This window comes from Ailuropoda melanoleuca, chromosome 2, assembly GCF_002007445.2.
Source record: "Ailuropoda melanoleuca isolate Jingjing chromosome 2, ASM200744v2, whole genome shotgun sequence".
Taxonomy (NCBI): domain Eukaryota; kingdom Metazoa; phylum Chordata; class Mammalia; order Carnivora; family Ursidae; genus Ailuropoda; species Ailuropoda melanoleuca.
In genome coordinates this window covers 88,068,634-88,089,919 of record NC_048219.1, presented here as the reverse complement: position 1 = coordinate 88,089,919, position 21,286 = coordinate 88,068,634, and the positions used below count along the sequence as shown (strand labels likewise).

General features: G+C 39.9%; 1 long non-coding RNA gene and 1 other non-coding gene across 2 annotated transcripts; one reads left to right on the top strand and one right to left on the bottom strand.

The window, feature by feature from the left end:
- LOC109489647 lies at window positions 1-17,105 on the bottom strand. Its single transcript, XR_002142691.2, has 3 exons — window positions 16,953-17,105; window positions 7,668-7,758; window positions 1-1,155 (listed from the first exon to the last, which is right to left on the bottom strand). It is a non-coding gene; the product is annotated as an uncharacterized LOC109489647 (long non-coding RNA).
- Window positions 13,720-13,821, top strand: LOC117801224. Its single transcript, XR_004623754.1, has one exon. It is a non-coding gene; the product is annotated as a U6 spliceosomal RNA (small nuclear RNA).
- Window positions 17,106-21,286: the final 4,181 nt, after the last annotated feature.

The following is a 21,286-nucleotide window of genomic DNA, read 5'->3' as shown; positions in this document are numbered from 1 at the left end:
TGTAAAGATCCTTTTATCAAATGAGGTCACTTGTTCCTAGGTTTCAAGGGTGAGGACATGGACATATCTTTTGGAGGGTCCCTTTTCAATCTACTAGATGTTATTTTATAGATGAGGAATGGTGGGGTGAAAAAGATTGAGGGATTCACTAAAGGCAAATGACTCCCCCTCTGTCACAGAGCTCTGCCCCCTTGAGAAGGGCAGCAGATTTTACAAAACCACACACACTAAAAAAGTCCTGTTAGGGGCGCCTGGGCGAATCAGTCGGTTGGGCCTCCGACTCTTAGTTTTGGCTGGGGTCACGATCTCAGGGTCGTGGGATTGAGTCCCTTGAGGAGCCTGAGACTAGGGTAGGGCTCTTCACTCAGCACGGAGTCTGCTTGAGATTCTTTCTTCCTCCCCTTCTGCTCCCCCCACCCAGCCCTCTCTCTCAAATAAATGAATAATACATTAAAAAAAATTTTTTTTTAAAAACGTCCTGTTAGACTCTTATCGTAGGACAACTGGTTCCTGCTGGCCTTATATTTGCACAACTAAAGGGATCTTCTAAGACTGCCTCTAGGAGTTCTAGCTTTAGGTGGGCCTCACCAAGCATCATATTACATTACATCATATAATTATGTCCAATTATCTTATCTTAAGGATATTTGATACTGGAGAATTGAAACCCATGGCCTTACTTTAATCAGTGAGTTCAACCTGTCTTGGTCTTGTTTTGTAAGCATTTCCCTGAATAGCAACAAGATAAACTGACTCGTGTTTCATCCTTTTTATTATCTGTGCCTATTGTGGAATGCAAGACTGAGAGGGCTGACATATAGAGAGGTGAAATAATATAAAGCCTGGGTCATGAATATCTGTATAGAAGATTTCAGACCTCCTTTGAGGGGGAGTCTATCAGGCTTTCTCATAGCTCAGCTCAGAGATGGTTCCGTGGTTGTGGAGCTGGCCTCGTAGGGATTCTTCACCAACTTGGCACACCGAAAAATCATCACAATCAGGAACAGAAACAAAAGAACAACAAAGGCAATGGCAAAGCCTTTGTCTACATCAACACTGCTGGACAGGCTTGAGTCATCCATGGGAACACAGGCCTCTTTACCCTTGTTCGGCTCTAGCTACCTCCTCACGTGTATCTTCAGGTTTGTCATATTCCTGGACAGAAGAGGATAAAACAAGTTTATGGTTTGTATGTGTATATATGTGTTTTCTTAATAAGATTATGTCAAAACCAAAGAAGGCTTAGAAAAGCAAAAACAAAACAGCAGGGTTTATTTAAGAAGCACTCATGAAACTGATAAAGTTAATATGGGTGATTTTCAAAATATACACACATAAAGCATTAAATTGCTGGAAAATTACTCCAAAGCAAAAAATGAGCAAACATGTATAACTCAGAAATCAACTGGGGCTTCCTGGCCCTGTAAGATCCAGGTAAAACTGTCTTAAACATCCCAATTCCGTGTTGTCTAAATCCTTCTTTATGATTTTTTAAAAATCTGAGTTCTTATTGTAACTAATTTGTTCTGGAGTCTTAACATAAAGACAATGTAAACATGAAATTATTTTTATTTTTTCTAATCACTACATTTAACTGGGCTATCATTGCCATCTCTTTTTTTTTTTTTTAAAGACTTTATTTATTTATTCAACAGAGATAGAGACAGCCAGTGAGGAGAGGGAACACAAGCAGGGGGAGTGGGAGAGGAAGAAGCAGGCTCCCAGCAGAGGAGCCTGATGTGGGGCTCGATCCCGTAACGCCGGGATCACACCCCGAGCCGAAGGCAGACGCTTAACCGCTGTGCCACCCAGGCACCCCAATCATTGCCATCTCTTAATGAAAAATCCGGTATATCTCAGAAGGGATCGATTTTGGTTATTAAAACTTAGTTCATTAAAACAACACTGAAAAGAACAAAATCAGAGGACTCCTACTTCCCCATTTCAAAACTCACTTGAAAGTTACATTTATTAAGACAGTGTGGCACTAGCATAAGGATAGGCATATAGATCAGTGAAATAGAATTAGGAGGCTAGAAATAAACTCATATACCTATTGTCAATTGATTTTTTAAAAAGATTTTTTAAATTTTTATTTATTTATTTGAGAGAGATAGGGAGAGCAAGAGCAAGGAGGAGAGGCAGAGGGAGAGGGAGAAGCAGGCTTCCTGCTAAGCAGGGAGCCCTATGCGGGACTCAATCCCAGGCCTCTGGGATCATGACCTGAGACGAAGGCAGCCAGTTAACCGACTGAGCCACCCAGGCATCCCAAGGATTTCTTTTCAAGGGCAGAGTGAAAAGGTATCAGGTCAGATGCATTTGGTTGCAAGTGACAGAAAAGTCCACTTAAGTGATAGTAAACAATATGTGGAATTTACTAACTTATGAGGCTGAAGACCAGAGTAAGGTTTAACTTTAGGTATCATTGGATCCAGAGATTTAAGGTGTTATCAGGGTTCTGACTTTATATGTCTATGATTTTTCACATTCCCACCTTTCTTCTATTTTTTTAAAGATTATTTATTTATTTATTTCACAGAGAGAGAGAGAGCACGAACAGGGGGAGCAGCAGAGGTAGAGGGAGAAGCAGGCTCTGCGCCAAGCACAGAGCCCGATGTGGGACTCAATCCCAGGACCCTGGGATCATGACCTGAGCCGAAGGCAGATGCTTAACCGAATGAGCCATCCAGGCGTCCCTCTTCTATGTTGTTCTTATACACAGACTGACTTCCCTATGGTAGCAAGAATGGCTCCAACAAATCCAGACCTCTCATATTCCCTCTTCAGAGTATCTCCTCCTCTTCCCTAATTCCAGAGAAAGAAAGAATACTTTTATATTGGTCAAGATCCTTGTTTGCAAACAATAGAAATAATCTCCCTCACCTAAGCATACAAGTATTTATTGCGAAGAGACCATGTCGCTTCCAGAATTAAATAGAACTGGTCTTACAATATAGGCAGAAACCAAGGGAGAAGAGGCATTGGGAAGCACAGGCAAGGTCAGCAAGGAAAAATCTGGTTAAGGGCACTGCTGGCATGGGATGATTTTGCTAAGCACCACTGCTGCCGTCATTGGATACCACTGCTTCTGCCCTGCCTGAATTATAAACTGTGTCATCTTTGCATTGCTCAATATTCCAGTCCCTGGCTGGTGCATCTGACCGGTCAAGTCTGAGTTATGCACCAGCACCTCAGCCACCAAGGGGTGGAAGAGAGAATATTTGTCTTCTCTAGGCTTCTGTAAGTGGGAATAAGGTTCTGTCTCTTACTAACTCACATAAAGGAAGATTTTCCTCAAATAAGAGGGTTTTTGGATGTTGGGTGGAGAAAAAAATAATAAACATCTATTTTTTGGTCTTGGCCCCAATCTAGCTATATGCTGCTTATGAGACTCACCTAAAATTTAAAGGCATGGAAAGATTGAAAGTAAAAAGTATACTAGACAAATACTAACTAAAAGAAAACTGAGACATTATGTTAATATCAGACAAAACAGACCTTAAGATAGAAAGCATTTCCTGGGGTGCGGGGTTGCTCAGTTAGGCATCCGACTCTTGATTTCAGCTCAGGTTATGATCTCTGGGTCCTAGGATACCAGTGTCAAGACTGGCGCCGGGTTGGGGCGCCTGGGTGGCACAGCGGTTAAGCGTCTGCCTTCGGCTCAGGGCGTGATCCCGGTGTTATGGGATTGAGCCCCACATCAGGCTCCTCCACTATGAGCCTGCTTCTTCCTCTCCCACTCCCCCTGCTTGTGTTCCCTCTCTCGCTGGCTGTCTCTATCTCTGTCAAATAAATAAAATAAATCAATGAATCTTAAAAAAAAAAAAAAAAGACAGCATTCCTAAGGATAGAGAAGATTAATGGGTTATGATAAAGGGTAAAATTCAGCAGGAAGATGTAACAATTCTAAATCGTGTGTACCTAATAAAATAGCTTCAAGATAAATGAGAAAACAATAAGACTGTATGGAGAAATTGATTAAAAATGTCATAGTGAGTGATCAACACATTTTTCTCAATTGTTGCTAGGTCAACCAGGCAATAATCAGCGAAGATACAGAACATTTGAATAATATAAGTAACAAGATTGATTTATTGAACATCTGTAGAACTCTGCAACCAACACTTAGCAAATCTATACTTTTCCATGTATTGTTTAATCCCATTTGAATTGAGGTTTTTTTCTGGGTTTTTGGTCATGTAATACTAAAGGCATCCTAATTCTGTGTATTAAATCTCTTTCTAGAGGCGCCTGGGTGGCTCAGTCGTTAAGCGTCTGCCTTCGGCTCAGGGCGTGATCCTGGCATTCTGGGATCGAGCCCCACATCAGGCTCCTCTGCTGGGAGCCTGCTTCTTCCTTTCCCACTCCCCCTGCTTGTGTTCCTTCCCTCGCTGGCTGTCTCTCTGTCAAATAAATAAATAAAATCTTTAAAAAAAAATAAATCTCTTTCTACTTGAAAAACCTAGAATGGTTTCTGCTCTTTGAAATAAACCTTGTTGGATACAAATACCAAGTTGAGTTTGAGTTTATCCCAGGACCGCAAGTATAATTTACATTAGAAAATCTATAAATGACATCACGTATGTCATATATATATATATGAGAGAGGAACCATAGGAATATCTCAGTGGTTGCAAAAAGGAATTGGATAAAATTCAAAATTCAATACTAATATAAAATACTTATATTAATATTAGCAAAATAGGGATAGAACGGAACACCTTTAACCTGATAAAGTGTATTAACCAAAAATGTATAGCAGACAGTCTACTTAATGGCCAAATATTGAAAAATTTCATTTATTTATTTATTTTAAAGAATATTTATATACTTTTAAAAAAAGAATTTATTTATTTATTTGACACAGAGAGAGAAAGAGAACACGAGTGAGCACAGCAGAGGGAGAGGGAGAAGGAGACTCCCAGCTGAGCAGGAAGCCCGACTCAGGGCTAATCCCAGGACCCTGAGATCTTGACCTGAGCCGAAGTCAGATGCTTAACTGACTGAGCCACCCAGGCGCTCTGAAAGATTTCTTTTAAAATCAGGAGTAATACCAAAAAAAATCAGTAATGAGACAAAAATATTTACTATCTTCGCTTTTATTCAACATCATTCTGTAGGTTCTAGCCAGCACAGTAAATAAGATTTTTTTTAAAAAAGCATAAAGATTTAAAAAGAAAAAACAAAAATATTCATTACACAGATGTCATTGCCTATAGAATAGCCCAAGGAAAATATGAGAAATAAGCACAAGAATCTGGATAAGACACATAAGTCAATTGCATTTATAAATGCCAGCAACGAACAATAAGAAAATGTAATTTTAGAAAAGCCATTATTTACAATGACATAAAATACATAAAGTACTTAAAAATAAGTCTAAGAAAAGTTGAGCAGGACATGTGTGGAAGAAATTATCAAACTTTACCAAAAGTCATTAAAGACCACCTAAATAAATGAAGGGATATACCATGTTTATGGATTCAACATGGTAAAATTGTTAACTCTCCCCAACTTTATCTTTAGATATAATGCAATTCCACCAAAAACCCATTAGGGTTTTTTGAGAAAACTGGCAAACTAATTTTCTTAAGTGTATATGGGAACTCAAAGGCCAAAAAATAAAGACATTCTGAAGAAAAGTTTAGGGTGGGGACATTTCCCATACCAGTTATTAAAACTTATTATAGAGCCATAGTATTTTTGATAGTGGAGTGTATATGTAGGCATACGTAATAAGCCATTTGAGCAGACTAGAAAGAGCCTGGAAACAAATCACACATTTGGGGAAATTTGAATCATAACAGAAAGGGCATTGTTGATCACAGGAAAAGAATGGACTATTTCATAAGCGATACTGGAAAATAGCTGTCCTTTAAAAAAAAAACCCAAATTTATAGTTGTATGTCAAAAACAAATTTAAAAACCTTTAGAAGAAAATATAGAAAATGTTATGACCTCAGGATAGGAAAAGATCTCTTAAACAAGACACAAATAGTACAACAGATATAAAAAAAGTTGACAAATTTTACTTCACAATTAAGAACTTCTGATCACTACAGATGCTGCAAGATAAGTAAAAATACAAATCGCTAACTTGGAGAAGATATTTGCCATACATGTTTCTTTTTTTTTTTTTAAAGGTTTTATTTATTTATTTGACAGAGAGAGAGATAGCCAGCGAGAGAGGGAACACAAGCAGGGGGAGTGGGAGAGAAAGAAGCAGGCTCCCAGCGGAGGAGCCTGATGTGGGGCTCGATCCCAGAACGCCAGGATCACGCCCTGAGGTGAAGGCAGACGCTCAACGACTGAGCCACCCAGGCGCCCCTGCCATACATGTTTCTAACAAAGGAATAGTATCCAAAATTAGAAAAAAACTCATCCAACTTAATTTTAAAAAGACAAATAACTCAACAAGTAAATTAGCAAAAGACATGAACGGGCATTTCACCAAAAAAGAAACATAAATGGTACATCAGTACATGAAAAGGTGTTCAATTGCACCAGTAATCACGGAAATACAGATACCAATTTTTTATCCACTAGATTGCTAAATATTATGAAGTCTGATAACAAAAGTGTTGGCAAGAATGTGAGTATCGGGGTGCCTTGGTGGCTTAGTTGGTTGGGTGGGTGACTCTTGATTTTGGCTCAGGTCATGATCTTGGGGTCCTGGGAACAAGCCCCACCTCAGGCTCCATGCTCAGTAGGAATTCTGCTTGAGGATACTCTCTCCCTCTACTTACTTCCACCCCCCGCGCTTACTCTCTCTCTCTCAAATAAATAAATAAAATCTTCAAAAAAAAAAAAAGAATGTGAGTCATCTGAAACTCTTTAAAAATTTTTTTTAAAAGATTTTATTTATTTATTTGAGAGAGGAGGAGAGTATATGTGCATGCAGGGGGCGGGGGCAGAGGGAGAAGAAGCAGCAGACTCCCCGAGGAGCAGGGAGCCTCACTCGGGCCAGATCCCAGGACTCTGAGATGGTGACCTGAGCTGAAGGCAGACGCTTAACCCACTGAGCCACGCAGGCGCCTCTGAAACTCTTACATGCCGCCTACCAGCAGAACCAGAGTATCCGCTATGGAAAACCCTTTAGCATTACTTGGTAAGGTTGACTTTGCATATTCTCCATAACCCAACAATTCCACTCCCGTGTATATACCAGGAGAAATATAAAACAATGCTATTTGTGGGGGCACCAGGGCGGCTCAGTCAGTTGAACATCAGACTCTCGATTTTGGCTCAGGTCATGATCTCAGGGCCATGAGATGGAGCCCCACGTCAGGCCCCACACCCAGCCGAGTCTGCTTCTCTTCCTTTCCCTCTGCCCCTCTCCCTGCATCCACGCGCACTCTATCTCTCTCAAATAAATAAATAAACAAATTTTAAAAAGGAAACAATGCTATTGTACATTGTACAGGCAAAAAACAGACAACTCAAGTGACTACTCTCTGGAGAATTTTATATATATTGCGACACAGTCCACAGTTGAATATTATAAGCAGTGAAAAAAATTAGTGAACAAACAGAGTTTGCATCTGAGCACATGGGTGAATCTTCGAAATATGTTATTAAGTGAAGAAAGCAAATTACAGAAAAGCGTGTATATCATTATTTTTATAAATCTCACAACAAGCAAAACTATTTTATTTAAAGGTACATACGTATGTGATAAATCTATTTTTTGAGAAACAAAGGTGTGATGCAAACAATTCATGGTGATGGTTACTTCCGGGAGAGAGGTAGGGAGATGATCTAAAGGAAAGAGCACACAGGTAGATGATAATTGTAACGGTAGGGCGCCTGGGTGGCTCAGTTGGTTAAGCATCCGCCTTTGGCTGAGGTCATGATGCTAGGGTCCTGGGATCGAGCCCTGCATCGGGCTCCTTGCTCAGAGGGAGCCTGCTTCTCCCTCTGCCTGCCACTCCCCCTGCTTGTGCTCTCTCTCTGTCAAATAAGTAAGTAAAAATCTTAAAATAACAGTAATAATGGTAATGGTATAGGGGCGCCTGGGTGGCTTGGTGAGTTAAACATCTGACTCTTGGTTTGGCTCCAGTCATGATCTCAGGGTGGTGATCTTGGGGTTGTGGAATTGAGCCCCACATTGGGCTCCACCCTCAGCAGGGAGTCTGCTTGAAATTCTCTCCCTCTCCTTCTGTCCCTCCTCTACTTGCACTCATGCATGCATGCTCTCTCACTAAAATAAATAAATCTTAAAAAAAAAATGGTAAGTGTGTAATTCTTAAAATGGGTCATGAGGGGCGCCTGGGTGGCACAGCGGTTAAGCGTCTGCCTTCGGCTCAGGGTGTGATCCCGGCGTTATAGGATCGAGCCCCACGTCAGGCTCTTCCTCTATGAGCCTGCTTCTCCCTCTCCCACTCCCCCTGCTTGTGTTCCCTCTCTCGCTGGCTGTCTCTATCTCTGTCAAATAAATAAATAAAAAATCTCTAAAAAAAATTTAAAATGGGTCATGGATTCACAGCAGCTCATTTATTACTATGTTTCATAACTTAAATATGTGGTGTAACTTCTTTTGAATTATCAAGTATTACAAAATTTTCTAAAAAAGGAATTAGGTTTAAGAGAGGAAGGGAAAAGAACAGTTTCCCTGCACTGCAAATATTTTATCATGGATCAGAAAGTTCTTTGGGGGGATGCCTGGCTGGTTCAGCGGGTAGAGTATGAGACTCTTGATCTCAGGGTTGTGAGTTCGAGCCCCATGCTGGGTGTAAAGGTGAATTAAAAAATAAAATCTTTAAAAAATAAATTAAAAAAATTGAATAAAGTGCTCATTGGCTCCAGAGATCACTGTGTGTTTCTGTGTTTACGGTGGGGATGAGGGGGGTCCAGTAAAGAGTCAAAGAAGAAACGGCTTATAGAGAGCTCATTGGAAATTTGTGCTTGTCCACACAATTCTTGGGTTTTTGTGTACAAACAATCCCAAGGACAAACAAAGGGCAAAGGGGATTCCTTCCAGATAAGTTAACCCCCAATGAGAACAATTCAGTGGCAATCGCTAAATATAACATGATGTTGGAGAACACAGATTCTGGCGCCAATCTCTCCAGCTCTGATAAAACTTGGTGATCCTAAGCAAGTTACTTTACCTTTCGAAGCCTTGGTTTCCTTATCTGTAAAATTAAGATAATAATAGAAAAATCCTATGAGGTAGATGTTGAAGTTAAAGAAATAAATGCATGTAGAACACATATGTGCCTTGCACGTTACAATTGCTATGTTAAGTGTTTGCTATCATTATTCTCCTTGCATTTACATTCCTCTTTTCTTTTTCTTTTCTTTTTTTTTAAGATTTTATTTATTTATTTGACAGAGAGAGAGACAGCCAGTGAGAGAGGGAACACAAGCAGGGGGAGTGGGAGAGGAAGAAGCAGGCTCCCAGCGGAGGAGGGAGCCCGACACAGGGCTCGATCCCAGGACCCTGGGACCACGCCCTGAGCCGAAGGCAGGCGCCCAACGACTGAGCCACCCAGGCAACCCACATTCCTCATTTCCTGCACGTTTTCTCTTGCTATGGAGTGTCTGGAAGTCAATGCTTCTTTACTTTTTCATTTAGGTTGAGTTCCGGAGTGTATTCTTCGCACGTCACAGTTGTGCAGTATTGAGAGTGCCTAACATCAACAGAAAGGGAGGGTAAAAAGGCCTGGAACCCATAGTTCAAAGCATTGACAAGTACTCCAGATTTCAGTTCATTTGGTGCCAGGAGTGGAATAGATATCCAATGTATGGTATAACCTGAAGAAAGAATTCCATTTTGAGCTTAGGCTGTATGTACCCCGGAATTTAACTGTCAAAGCCAGTCTTTATGATAATAGGAAATGCATCTTGCAGCCATTTGGTTTATTTCTAACTAGAGATGTTCTTGATGAAAAATTCACCCTAAGTGCAAAAACAGTCTGGGTTCCTGGGTCCGATGGGGTTCTACTCTGAGAAAAGGTTCCGCTAATACTATACCTATGAGGCAGTGTTGTCTGACCCACCTCCCATGGCCTCACTGAAACCTGAGTCACAGGGGCATAAATAAATACTCCTTTATAGCTCCTGTTGTCATTTTATTTTACCTACATACTTGTGTGGTTTGGAAAATGGAGATTACAACCAGCTCTCCCTCTAATACTATTTGAACTCTATCAACTTTAATTTTAATATGAATGCACCATTTACCATTTAATAAGTATAATACAAAAACCAGGTCCTAGGGCATAACACAATACATAAGATCTGGTTCCTGTCTTTAGGAAGCTTATAGTCTGGTATGGGAGATAAGACATATCCACAAACTATGACATAGGTATAAAGTGGTAAATGTCAAAACAGAAAGTAGCGGATCTCTCTGAAATCGTCTGCCCCACACTTCCCCTCCTGTCCATCCATATGGCTGTTGTGGAAGCTGCCATATTCTGACATGGCCCCACTATGCTGGCTGCCACAGTTCAATGGTCTGGGGTAGGTAGAAGTTAGGCTGAAGTTCTTCTCTTGAATTTTTGTCACTGGAATGGGAAAGTCAGCCTGGGACATACTAGGTGTTTAATACACACTTGCTGATAATTGAGTTGTAATGAGAAAAGCAATTTCATTGCAATTTTAATACCCTGTTTTATCAATCTATGTACACCTCAGATGCCACTTTCTGGATATATTTCTCTTTTTTTAAAGATTTTTATTTATTTATTTATTTATTTGTTAGGTGGGGGCACAAGCTGGGGGAGCAGCAGGCAGAGGGAGAAGCAGGCTCCCCACTGAGCAGGGAGCCTGATGCGGAACTGGATCCCAGAACCCTGGGATCATGACCTGAGCTGAAGGCAGACGCTTAACCGACTGAGTCACCCAGGTGTCCCTGGATATATTTCTTTAACATCATTATATGTGCCAGCACATATATTCCTTTTATTCATTACTACACTTTCTCAAAAAGATAATATTATTTAACCTTGGCACCTACATATCTCACTAGACCCATTACAACCTGAATATTTCATTGATTTTTCCACTTCTCCTCTTAATTATTGCATTTCAAGAGACTTGCATTTTTCTTTAATTTTCTTTCATTTATTCTCTTTATCACAGCTTTCTAGGTATGGTTTTCTACCATGTAAACTGTCTTGGTTTTATATTAAGGTGCAGAGAAAAATAAACAAAAATAAGTACTTCCTGAGTGAAAACAAATAATCCCATGGCAATCTGTTGGTAAAAGTGGGGAAGGAACCCAAAGGGAAGACTCAAGGAAGATTTTACTGAAGAGGCAAATTCATGAACTGAACTGAGGGCTGAGAATGAGTGGAGATTACCAGGCAGATAAAGGTGGGAAAAAGGAGAAGCTGGAGAAGATATTTCAAGTACAAACACAAGGGCTTCAGGGAGGACAGTACAGTACGTTTGAGAAACATTAGGTGTTCAGCAAGTATTGGGAATGTATACTACCGAAGAATAGGCAAGAGCCATAGCCTAGGCCAGTTTGTTAGGGCCATTGTATGGCACCTTAAAGACTCTGGACTCAACTTTGCAATCAGTGGGGAGCCATTGGAAAGCTTTTAAATGTGGAAATTATACCATTAGATATTTGTGTTAGACATATCAGACTGGGGGCGCCTGGGTGGCGCAGTCCTTAAGCGTCTGCCTTCGGCTCAGGGCGTGATCCCGGCGTTCCAGGATCAAGTCCCACATCGGGCTCCTCCACTGGGAGCCTGCTTCTTCCTCTCCCACTCCCCTTGCTTGTGTTACCTCTCTCGCTGGCTGTCTCTCTGTCAAATAAATAAATAAAATCTTTAAAAAAAAAAAGAAATATCAGACTGGCAGGAATGTGGAAGATGCATGAGACAACAACTAATCTGACATTCTTCCACAAATATGAGCTTTGAAGGAATTCAGGACAGCCCCCCCCCCGCCCCAATGTGGCACCTTGGCAAGTGGATCATTCAGAGCTGAAGGCACTTGAAACCTTGTGGGCTCAAGAGAAACTTTCGTCTCTCTCTTAACCACACAGAAAAATCTCAACTGGGGGTCTTTCCCAAAATAAGGGTCATCTGCTCTTCTTACCACCTTCTGAAGTACATTCCTTTCCTCTGAAATCCCAGACCCCTAGCCCCTTCTCTGTAGTTCAGAATGACATGTATATCTCATCTTTCCTGCCTTTGGAATTTCCATGTCTATGGGGAGTCCCCTACGTACACCTATTAAATTTGATTTTCTCCTGTTAATCTTTCTCATGTCAATTTGGTTCTTAGTCCAGCTACAAGGACCTTTGAGAGGACAGGAATTCGTGCTCCCCAGCAGCTTCTAGAGGGCAAAAATCTAAATGTTTTGATTTCTTAAACTTCTCACAGCACAGATTAGCAGAGTGCTTGAACTCAGTAGGAAATGTTTGTTGATGTGGAGACCGGTGTCAGAAGGAACACTCTGCTTCTCATGGGTATAGAGAATGGACAGTATGGCCCTCGTCTGATGAACAAACTCAGATGGGGTATTATTAGTCATAGAAGTCTTTCTAAAAGAGATGGCTGAGCTCAATCTGGAATAAGGAGAGAACACTTAAATGAAGAAAGAGTGAGGGAGTCAAAGAAGCATGAGAACTTTTGGGGAAATACTGCTTAATCCAGTATGGTAGAGTTCACAATGCATGAAAGTGAAAGGTATAAAATCATAGAATCTCATAGTTGGAAGGGACCTTTAAAAGTCATGTTGTGGAATTAGCTTTCTAATCATTCCTGCAAAGTCTCTGCTTTAACTACTTGGGTGAGTTCCTCAGCAGCCTTCAGGGACCAGAAGTGACTATCTTCCAAAGTGGCCCATTCTTTAAAAGTACTTCTTTTTTCTTTTTTTAAATTGAAATATAGTTGACACACAATGTTATTAGTTTGAGGTATACAATGTAGTGATTCAACAATTCCGTATGTATGCTATGCTCACCGCAAGGGTAGTCACCATCTGTCACCATACAACACTATCATAATACCGTTGACTATATTCCCCATGCTGTGCCTTTCATCCCCATGACTTATTCATTCCATAACTGGAAGCCTGGACCTCCCACTCCACTTCACCCATTCTGACCTTCCCTGACCCCCACCTGGCAACCACCAGTTTATTCTTGTATTTATGGGTCTGTTTCTGCTTTTTGTTTGTTTTGGGTTTTTTTAGATCCCATATATAAGTGAAATCTCATCATATTTGTTTTTCTCCAACTTACTTCACTCCGCATAATATCCTCTAGGTCTATCCATGTTGTTGCAAACGGCAAGATTTCATTATTTTTCATGGCTGAGTAATATTTGGTTATATATGTATGTGTGTGCGTATATATACACAAACACACAACATCGTCTTTATCCACTCAACACTTGGGTTGCTTTCATAACTTGGCTAGTGTAAACAATGCTACAATAATAAAAGTAGTCCTTCACATTGAGTCAAATCTGTCTCCTTAGGACTGCTCCACTTTTAACTTAGGACCATACAGAATAACACCTATCTTTTCCATACACAAGATTTTCAGGATATGAAGATAGCTATCAAGTACTTGTTGACTCATTTCTTCAGTCATTTCATAATTTTATCATTTCTCAGACAATATGGTCTTTCTATCACTCTAGTCTTTTTCCACTGAAAAGAATCTAGTGTGTCTATATCTCCTTTAAAATGTGGTACCCAATTAAACTCAAGATTATTCATCTAGCTACTATACTTCTATTGCTTGAGATAAGATCATAATGAGCCTTGTGCTAAAATTGGGATGACGCAGAGAAGATTAGCATGGCCCCTGCACAAAGATGACACACAATTCATGAATCATTCCATATTTTTAGCTAACTGGAATTTAAATAAAAACTTGGAAGAAAATAATCATAATGAGCCTTGAAAGTCAGCATAAAGAATTTGAATTTTAGGTGTGCCTCAGTGGCTCAGTCAGTTAAGCGTCTGCCTTCAGCTCAGGTCATGATCCTGGAGTCCTGGGATGGAATCCCGCATCGGGCTCCCTGCTCAGCCGGGAATCTGCTTCTCCCCTGCCCCTCATGCTCGCTCTCTCTCTCGCTCTCTCTCTCTCAAATAAATAAATAAAATCCTTAAAAAAAGAATTTGAATTTTATTCAAATGTGGGAACCATTGAAGGATTTTGAGCAGATAAATGAGAGTAGCAGCCATATCACACTGGGCATTCCACTAACTCTAACTGGAATGTAAGCTCTAAGCCTTAGGTCTGCGTCCCATTGGTGGCATAGCTTCATTCAGTGCCTAGGCAGGGCTGGTACATTGTAGATGTTTACTATACCTACATAAATGAATTAATATCTATATCAGTGCCCGGCATATTAAGCATACACATTTCATGCTTGTTGAAGGAAGGTAAACCATCAAAGCCATACTTTACAAAGATAACTGGCAACAGTGTGTAAAAGATATTGGAGACAGGAAATAGACACCATAGGGTGAAAAACAATTAGAAGGAGTGGCAGCAGTCTTGGTAAGAGGCAACAAAAGGATAAACTAGGATGATATAGTAACAAAAAGGAATGGGTGTGAAAGGAGATTTGACATGATTTATATATTAAATGGACATATTGTGGGAGGAAGAGGGAAATGATAAAAAAAATTCTGGGGTTTGACTTTTTTTTTATTTTTTAGATTTTATTTATTTATTCGACAGAGAAAGAGACAGCCAGAGAGAGAGGGAACACAAGCAGGGGGAGTGGGAGAGGAAGAAGCAGGCTCCCAGCAGAGGAGCCTAATGGGGGGCTCGATCCCAGAACTCTGGGATCACGCCCTGAGCCGAAGGCAGACGCTTAACGACTGAGCCACCCAGGCACCCCTCTGGGGTTTGACTTTGGAGGGCTGAAAGAAAAATGTTGCCATTTATAGAATTATTTATTTTAGGAATTAGCAGATATTTTAAGGGACTATGATGAATTCAGTTTGGAGTAGGTTGAGTTTAAAGGTACTGGTATGATATGCTCATGAGGCAGAAATGTGGGACTGAAGTTTAGGAGTAAAGAAAAGCAAGATCTTTAGAGCTGAGCCATCTTACACAGGGTAGCTGAAGTCGTAGAAGTAGATAAGATGGCCAAAGGAGAATTCGAAACAAGGGAATGCCTGCTTTTATGTTGGAGGAAAGAGATCAAGAATCCACAGATGGAATAGTAAGTAGGAAAACCTGAAGAGTGTAGAGTCATGAAATTGAATAGATGAGAGAATTTCAAGGAGGGGTATTGCCGACAGCCTCAAATACTGCAGGGCGATGGAAACCTTCAGTATCTGGAAATTGGAAAACATCAAGTTGTCTGTGATTCTCCTTCTCCTTATCTAGTTAAATCTGAATTTCTGAACTTTGAATGAAAGGTCCCTAGTTTACTTATTTAAACTTCTCACTCATAGCTGCCAAATTCCAGTAAGCTAATTTTGCTACTGTTAGGCTGATATCTTTCCTCTCTCCTCCTGGAAAAAGTAAAATACATTCTTATTGAAAAAGGAAAAGAAAAGGAGAAGGCTGATGTTGTTTTGGTTCCAAGTATGATATGTATGTTCTTGGCTCCTATTTTCAAATGCAGGGATCAGATCTAGGTTTTATAGGTCCTGAAAGTTTATACAAGTTGGAGCTCTCTTTTTCAGAAAAAGAATGCAAGATTTTGAATGCAAAATTAGGTAAAAAGTTTTTTAAAATGGAAAAAAAATCAAATCATTGGAGCCTCGGATATTGTTTCCTTTCTTCTAAGACCTCTTAGGCAAAAATCACTTTTCCTGACAGATTCAAGTGACAGATACCATGGTAAATCTAAAATCTGTTTTCCAAAGTGAAGACCTGCCCTAGAATTTTTTTAGTGGTTCCTAAGATTCTTGTTTTGGGGACGCCTGGGTGGCTCAGTTGGTTAAGCATCTGCTTTCAGTTCAGGTCATGATCCCAGAGTCCTGGAATCGAGTCCTGCATTGGACTCCTTGCTCGGCGGGGAGCCTGCTTCTCCCTCTGCCTGCCACCGCCCCTCCTTCACTCCCCTACCCCCAACCCGATTTGTACTCTCCCTCTCTCTCTTTCTGACAAATAAATAAATAACATCTTTTTAAAAAGGCTCCTGTTTTGTTTGAGATGAATAGCAGCACTGCTTAGGACTAGAATAGGGAACAGGAGGAGGGGCATGAATCTATTGGTTTATGTAAAATCTGATACTGCTAAAGTAGGAAACAGAATAATAGCATTTACAACTCTGCAGCAGAAGTTAGTTCGCTTTCACTTAATATTTCCCAGAAAGACCAATCCCTTCTTTCTTTCCTGTGTTCCCTTCCCAAATCACTTCATTTTCCCCATCTGTTGCCCTATGTTTCTTTTTTTTTAAAGATTAATTAATTAATTAATTAATTAATTAATTTGACAGAGAGAGACAGCCAGCGAGAGAGGGAACACAAGCAGGGGGAGTGGGAGAGGAAGAAGCAGGCTCACAGCAGAGGAGCCTGATGTGGGGCTCGATCCCATAACGACGGAATCACGCCCTGAGCCGAAGGCAGACGCTTAACAACTGCGCTACCCAGGCGCCCCATATATTTCTTAAAGACAAATAAACAAAAAAACAAAACAGGGCAACAACAAAAACCACCTAAAAAGACCCAGCTTTTCTCTCCCGGCCGTAAGTTCACTCTAAAGGGAGAGGTGATGGTGAGGAAATAGAAAAAATGAAGCTCTCTTCCTATAATCCCTAAAATCAAAGATATCCTGTAGGCAATGGGACCAACGGAGGTTCCCCCAGTTTGCCTCAAAACAACACCGTGACTCTTACTTAAAGTTTCACTTTTCCAGAAAACCTCTAAGGAAAGAAAAAGTTCTTTACTTCCCTCAGGTATTTCCCTAAGTACTTCGCAAGCTTGTAGAGAAGTGCTATGAAACTCAGAAGAATTGTTGGAATTATTCCCATAAAAACTTCACCAGAAAGACAATATGGACAGTTATTTACCTTTTGACAGAGTGATATGCGAGGCTGACTATTGGCAGGGCGGTCTCCTCCAGCTCAAGCACATCTCTTGGCAGCCTCTCCCCTTTTTATCCACTCACTCGTACAAAAAGGAAAGGGGTTGGTAGCTCTGTCCCTTCCCCACTCCCACGCTGAACTCAGAAGCTTCATGAATAGTTCAAGGAAAACAGGATCAAGTTTCAGACACTCCCACAGTGAGTGAGAAAATGATCCCACTAGATTAAATTGGAGCCCAGGTCAGTAGAAGAATATTTCCACAGCTCTGCCAGGGCTGGGGCAGCCAAGGTTAATAGCTCAAGTAATACCTTGTAAGTGGATCACACGAGTGGTAGAAGATGGGTCAGGAGCCAGCTTTTTGGTCTATGCAATGGCTCTCTGGATTAGTGGCACCACGTGGAAAATTGTTAGAAATGCTAATTCTTGGACCTGTAACCCTGACTTAATGAACCCGAAACTTTGGAGATGTCCGTATCTGTGCTTTAACCAGTCCCTCTAGGGGACTGTGATGCATGCTCAAATTTGAGAACTATTAGTCAACAAGATCAGTGAAGCTCTAAAACCTCTTTTCTTCAAAAAGAATTTACTTAGAACATTTGAATCAGAAAAGTCAAAACTATTTCACTTTGTATCAGGTATTACACACGCTCATATATACCTTGAATGCAAAATTTATTACCATTTCCTCTAAGGTTTTTGTTTTTAAAGATTTTACTTATTTATTTGAGAGAGAGAGATTGGGAGAGCACAGAGGGAGAGTGAACAGAAGAAGCAGACTTCCCGCTGAGCAGAGGGCCCAAATTGGGGCTCAATCCCAGGACCCAGAGATCATGACCTGAGCCTAAGGCAGAAACTTAACCTACTGAGCCGACCAGGTGTCCCTCCTCTAAGGTTTTATGTGGTTCAAAAAAAAAATTCTATAGGACATATGTGTGTCTGTGCGTGTACACACCCTTTCCTGTCTATATGTACGTATGTTTTATAAATATACAGAATATTTCTGGAGAGACGTACTCCAGGGCTCCAAGATGAGGAACTGGGTGGCTCGTATTGTCCCATGTACATATAATCTACTCAAAACATTTTTTTGAATACTAGATACATATTCAAAATATTATCACACTTTAAAAAAGTAATTCTCCCGAAAGAGGTTCTATATTTAATAAATTTTACCTCATGCTTGTTACGTGTCACTGTACCAGATGCTGGGGACAGAATGGAGAATGTGGTATGGTGCCAGTGCTTACTTTTATTTTCCAAAATAATATGAAATGCAGCAATTTATTTATTTTTATATTTTTATTTTAAAGATTTTATTTATTTACTTATTTGACAGAGAGAGAGACAGCCAGTGAGAGAGGGAACACGAGCAGGGGGAGTGGGAGAGGAAGAAGCAGGCTCATAGCGGAGGAGCCTGATGGGGGGCTCCATCCCATAACGCCGGGATCATGCCCTGAGCCAAAGGCAGACACTTAACCACTGTGCCACCCAGGCGCCCCGAAATGCAGCAATTTAAATATATTTTCAGTTTCTAAATTTCTCCTGCCCCTGACCATACAATCACAAATTGTGTGGAAGAGATGAGGGTAGTATCTCTTTGTTTTCAGGGTAGGAAAAACTAGGCTAAACAAAACCATGTTTTGGGGCTCATTATAATAGCTACCATTTGTTTAGTGACAACCCTTAAAATAAAATTATTTTATACTTCTGTTTTTTATAATTATAGATATAATACAAAGTCATATCACATTAAAATTACAGAAATATGAAAAGATAGAAATCTCCTATTAATCCCACCCTTCAGAGATATACTATTAACAATTTGGCAGATTTCTCCAGCTCTAATTTTTATACTTGTTATAATTACTATTATTTATAAGATAATACTTATTTTATGCTTTTTTAATTTAATCGTATACCTTGGACATCTTCCCATTTTAATACCTTTAGATCCACTTCATTCATTTCAACGGCTGCTAAGTATGCAAGTTCTACATTACATACATATCCCTGATTTATTTTCATTATTAGTGGGCATTTGGGTTGTTTCAAATTTCTTATTAGTATACCAACATTGCAATGGATATCCTTGCACATATTTCTCTGAGCATTTGTGGAAATGTTTTTATGAGATAAATTCCTCAAAATATTAAAAATATAAATGCTGGTTGAAGGATATAAACATTTTATATTTTAATAACTTTTATTAATTTATATAATAAATTAATTTTATTAGGTACTGCCCAATTTTAATTTTAATAGGTACCGCCAAATTATGCACTAAAAAGGTTATTGCAATGGGCAAAATAGGTATAAAAGTGCCTGTTTTTCATAGTGCTACCAATATAAGTTACTTTTAATCTTCGAAATATTTGTCCAGCTAATAGACAAAAATAGCATCTCAGTTTTTAAAATCTTGCATTTCCCTAATTTCTATGGTATTTGAATTTTTATTGTTTATACATCTTTTCAGATTTCCTATACCTATCCTTTCCCTTCTTTTCATTGGGCTATTCATCTCTTCTTTATTTATTTAAAAAGATTTTATTTATTTATTTGAGAGAGAGAGAGAAAGATCACAAGCAGTGGGAGGGGCAGAGGGAGAGGGAGAAGCAGACTCCCCACTGATCAGGGAGCCCAACATGGGGCTCGATCCCAGGACCCCAGGATCAGGACCTGAGCTGAAGGCAGATGCTTAACCAACTGAGCCATCCAGGCGCCCCCATCTCTTATTTATTGATTTGAAGATTATATATATATATACATATACATATATACATACACATACACACAAATATATTAACTATCTATATATTTTAAAGATTTAATTTATTTGAGAGAAAGCAAGCTTCAGAGAAAGAGAGAGAGAGCACAGGAGCAAGGGGGAGGGGCAGAGGGAGAGAGAGAAGCAGGGAGCCTGATGTGGGACTTGATCCCAGGACCCTGGGATCATGACCTGAGCCAAAGGCAGATGCTTAACTGACTGAGCCACCCAGGCGTCCCAACAATATATTTTTACTTATAATTTTTTGTGATACATGTTCTCATTTCCTATCCTTTGCCACTCCCACTCCCTCACTTTTGAAGCTACTCTCTGTCAACATCAGCCTCCAGAATTCAACCTCTCTTCTCAGCCCAATAACCTCCTTCTAGCTTCTCTTGTTTCCCTGTCTCATCTCCTTCTGCAGCTCTAGAATCTTCCATACCAAGATACTGATCTAATTTGTCAATCAGTACTCCAATTCTGGGTAAATTCCTCTGATTACTTCCTTTCCTTTAGCTTCTGAGTGTTGGCAGAGCAAGTCCTAACACTGCTCTGTAATTTCATAAACATTTATACCCTCTCACTTTGGGGTCTCAGAACATTAGACAGTCTTTTTATTTATACAATTTTAGCCACACACTTCCCCAAATTACCCACAGCACTATAGCTAGAACCAACACCATCTCTACCTCTTGTTTTCAGCAGTTTGACATATTATTTCTCTTCGAGAATCAAAGCCACTGCATGAGTTGTCAATTTCTCTTTCTTCCACTTCAAAATGTCTACACATTTTCTGTAAAAAGGTGCCTTGGTTTTTCTCAGAGTAATACTTCCACAAACAGCCCCAACCAGTCCCCATGTGTCCCCCAGCACCAGTCTTACTTGTTTTCTTGGGCATATATATTTTCCTTCATCTTTAATTTGCCCCTTTTCACAAGTTCAGTCTGTAGACATATTTTTCTATTCCCACCCCATCCTATCCCCCATCCCAGTTACCATTTGATTACTTTTTCTTCATTGCCATATTTCTTGAAAAAGTGCTGTATGCTATTTGCCTATATTTGCTCGCTTTCTATACACTTTTCACTCACTTGAACCATGGTTTCCACTCCATCTACTTTCCTTAGATTTGTTCCTCATCTCTGAACATGTGATGCTGTTGCCCAAACTCTTTCATCTTGAAACTCCTTTGGCTTCCATTGTCCTGCTCTTTCCAGATTGCCTCTTTCTTCTTCCATCATCTGAAACAGGTATTTCTCTCTTTCTTTTTTTTCTTTCTATCCTTTAATTTCCAAAGCATGTCCATTCACACTTGACTGACTGATAGTACATAAATATTCTTTACAATAGGCCAGGACATTTATGTTATCTCAATTACATAAAAACAGATGCAAAATAGTATTAAGAAACTTTCTTGCCTGAAATTCTAAGACTACGCGTGTGTGCATATATTTTAAAAGTCCCTTTATTCCCATTCCATCCTTTTGGCTGAACTTTATTAATTAATATCTGCCCTTTTTGTACTTCCCTCTCTTGTGAAAGGCATCAACTATCT